The following is a 4,117-nucleotide window of genomic DNA, read 5'->3' on the forward strand; positions in this document are numbered from 1 at the left end:
GCGCAGAAGACCTGCCGTGGCGAGGGGAGGCGGGGGAAGGAGACGCACGGATGGTTTGTCAACACGCAGCGAGGTAACCAGCTGGTCAGGACCGTGTGAACTTCCCGTGGATTTTTTTTTTTCTTCTTTTTTTGGCAAACATTTATTTCACACTACTCTGTGAAGGCGATGTGGCACAACAGTTGAATATGAGCCAAAGAAGCCGGTTTAGAATCCAGACCCGGCTACTTACGGACCGTGAAATGAAGGCAAATGATTGATAAGGTGCCCGCTTCCTTATCTACAAAAGTACCTCTTCCCAACATTGAGCTGTCACAGGGATTACATGAGAGACACATGCAAAGCCTTTAGAATTACTGTGGGCTCACGGTGAGCCCTCGGAAATATTAGCTACCACTGTTATGTGCTGGGCCCTGAGCCAGCCAGCGTTTCTCATACCGTAGTCCCTGACTCAAAGCGGTAGCTCAAGATGTTGAGAAGGGAAGGGGACCCACTAGAAAGAGGGCAGGAATTTTTTGTTTCTGTTTTGTTTTCTATTGTACTTCCAAGGCCTAGAATAGAATAGTGCCTGGCATGTAGAAGGTACTTATTTTTTTTTTATTTTTAAAGAAACAGATGTTTATTTATTTTCTATCAACCTTATTTCCATGTTGCTTAAGAGCCTATGAAAGAAGAGCTTAAGATCATTCAGTGGTAGCTCTTACCCATTCAGTGGCCTGAGCGGGGGAAGCTGCAGACCAGTCTTCCGCGGCAGGCTGAGCTCTCCAGTCTTCAGTAGGGAACTGCTGGATAGGCACAGAGGCCACCTGCATGCCTCAGACCAGTCTGTAACCTCAGGCTGAGTAGCGGTGAACTCAGGAGCTGGGCAGTTCATTTACCCTGAATTTCCTCCTTGGTCACGACATTTTCAGCAGCCGTTTGCTCTTCCTTTTCAATCTCTTCAGGATCTCTGTAGAAGCAGAGATCAGGCATGACCTCCCACGAGTGTTCACGGGAAATGGTGCCACGCATCTGCAGAACTTCCTGAGCCAGCATCCACCACATCAAAGCCACCGAGTGAGCTCCCTTGTTGTTGCACGGGATGGCAATGTCCACATAACATAGAGGGGAATCTGTGTTTACACAGAGCAATGGGAGGTAAGTGAACATGCCTCTGTGAGAGGCTGACGGTCAGCTCTGGGGTCAGTAACCACAAGAAGCTGCAGCTCCCAGAAGGCTGCCTGGATCTGGTTAGCGAAGTTTCCAGGAGGGAAGCGGCAGCAATTGGAGTGGCTCCAGCAGCCGCAGCAACCTTCAGCACGGCCCTCTGGCCAGTATTCCTGGAGGATATAACACTGACATCTGCAGGGTTTTCAATGGCAACCATGGCACCGGCTGCTAGCAGAAGCTTCTCCCGGGTCCTCTTCAGATTTATGATGTGGATGCCATCGATTTTCCTTTTGTAGATGTACTATTCCATCTGGAAGTCAGGATTGGTGCCACCTAAGTGGGGTCCTGCTGTAAGGAATTTAAGGACATCCTCCTCCTTCATTTGCAGGACATCAAGGGCTCCTGACATTGTGAAAGTTTCCCTTTAAGTTACCACGGGAATCCAGAACAACACCATATGGATCCCTCTGTGGATACCGCGGAAATGCGAAGGTACTTCTTAATATATTTTGGTTGAATGAATACACTGCTTTAGAACTCAGGCCCTGTTACTTACTGACCGTGAAATGAAGGCAGATGACTGAATGCCGACATGCCCACTTCCATGGAATTAAGTCTTCGTGGGATGTTGAGGAATACATTTGGAATTCCTTAAGAAAAATAGCATATAGTGGTTATTTCAGGTGTTTGAAACATTTAAGAAAATCTGACATATTAATTGTATGATTTTAATTTTAAATGTTTAATTCTTATTAAACATCATTTTATTTTTAAACATGCATGAAAGTTTGTTTAACTTACAAACAGTATTTAACTGTCTAAAAGACTGAAATGTTCATAAGTCTACGGGAATATCATATTTGTAACTAGAGTTTCCATGCTAAAGAGTGCTTTGTTTGTCTTATGAGTAAATTAGCCTTCTAGGTTATTTGACATGCTTGAGAGAATCAAATATAGTTGACCCTTGAACAATATGGGGGTTAGGGACTCCTCACACAGTGAAAAATTTGTGTATTAGTTTTGACTCTCCAAAAACTTAAGTACCAATAGCCAACTGTTGACCAGAAGCCTTACTGAACTTGCTTGAACCACCTCCCAGGTTCAAGCAATTCTCATGCCTCAGCCTCCCAAGTACCTGGGATTACAGGCATGCACCACATCTGGCTAACAATCGATTGACATATATTTTATACATTACATATATTATATACCATATTCTTACAGTAAAGTAAGCTAGAGAAAAGAAAATGTTATTAAGAAACTCCTAAGAAAAAGAAAATATATTTTGTATTCATTAAGTGGAAGTGGGTCATAAAGGGCTTCATTCTCCTTGTTTTCATGTTGAGGAGGCTGAGGAGGAGGAAGAGAAGGGAGTAGATCTTGCTGTCTTAGGGATAGCAGAGGTGGGAAAAGCAGGGAAGGGTGGAAGGGGAGGTAGGTGAGGTAGGATACTTGGTGTAACTTTTACTGAAAAAAATTCATATTTTTAGGGAGATCCTTGCTGTTCAAACCTGGGTTGTTCAAGGGTCAACCGTATATTAAATTGGGATTGTAGTTTAATATTTATTTAGTTAGTTAGTTTAGTTTTTGTTTTTTGGTTTTTTTTTTTGTTTTGTTTTTAGACAGAGTTTTGCTCTTTCATCCAGGCTGCAGTGCAGTGGTGCAATCTTGGCTTACTGCAACCTCCATCTTCCAATTTCAAATGATTCTCCTGTCTCAGCCTCCCAGGTAGCTGGGATTACAGACGCCTACCACCATGCCCAGCTAATTTTTGTATTTTTAGTAGAGATGGGGTTTTGCCATGTTGCCCAGGCTGGTCTAGAACTCCTAATCTTGTGATTCGCCCGCCTCAGCCTCCCAAAGTGCTGGGATTACAGGCATGAGCCACCTCACGCCTGGCCTATTTTTGTTAGTGTTTTGAGACAGAGTCTTGCACTGTTGCCCAGGCTGGAGTGTAGTGGTATGATCTCCACTCACTGCAACCTCTGCCTCCCAGGTTCAAGCAATTTTTATGCCTCAGCCTCCCAAGTACCTGGGATTACAGGTGCACACCACTACATCCAGTGAAATTTTTAATTTTTAGTAGAGATGGCGTTTCACCATGTTGGCCAGGTTGGTCTTGAATACCTGACCTCAAGTGACTCACCTTCCTCAGCCTCCTCAAGTGCTTGGATTACAGGCATGAGCTACTACACCTGGCCTAACATTTAAAGGGATTTAATTAGCCATGATGGTTAAATTAGGTTAATTATTTAAGAAAATATTATTATTATTATTATTATTATTATTTTTTGGGACGGAGTTTCGCTCTTGTTACCCAGGCTGGAGTGCAATGGCGCAATCTCGGCTCACCGCAACCTCCGCCTCCTGGGTTCAGGCAATTCTCCTGCCTCAGCCTCCTGAGTAGCTGAGATTACAAGCACGCGCCACCATGCCCAGCTAATTTTTTGTGTTTTTAGTAGAGACGGGGTTTCACCATGTTGACCAGGATGGTCTCGATCTCTTGACCTCGTGATCCACCCACCTCGGCCTCCCAAAGTGCTGGGATTACAGGCTTGAGCCACCGCTCCCCGCCCAGAAAATATTATTTGTTAAACTTAACATTAATTAAAGGAAAAATGAAAGTGATGTTATTATTATACAAAATGATTAGATTTGTGAATAAATTAACTAGATTGAGACATTGAGCTTTAAGGCTTATGAAAAAGGTATAGTTTAAACTTACAAGTTTATTACATTGAATATCAGTGAAAACCAAGCAACTGTAAATATCCCTTTTCATGCAGAAAAGCTTCTGTCTGATATCTGAAAACCTGAATTGACAAGGGAATGCTTATAAAATCCAGAAGGGCCTGACTTAGTGGTCCTGTTAAAAGTGTTGCTGGCCGGGCGCGGTGGCTCAAGCCTGTAATCCTAGCACTTTGGGAGGCCGAGGCGGGTGGATCACCAGGTCAAGAGATCGAGACCA

General features: G+C 43.7%; 1 pseudogene; it reads right to left on the reverse strand.

Annotated features, from left to right (window-relative positions):
* Window positions 1-683: 683 nt before the first annotated feature.
* LOC101030367 (small ribosomal subunit protein uS2B-like) lies at window positions 684-1,558 on the reverse strand (annotated as a pseudogene).
* Window positions 1,559-4,117: the final 2,559 nt, after the last annotated feature.

This window comes from Saimiri boliviensis, chromosome 11, assembly GCF_048565385.1.
Source record: "Saimiri boliviensis isolate mSaiBol1 chromosome 11, mSaiBol1.pri, whole genome shotgun sequence".
In the NCBI taxonomy this organism is placed as follows: domain Eukaryota; kingdom Metazoa; phylum Chordata; class Mammalia; order Primates; family Cebidae; genus Saimiri; species Saimiri boliviensis.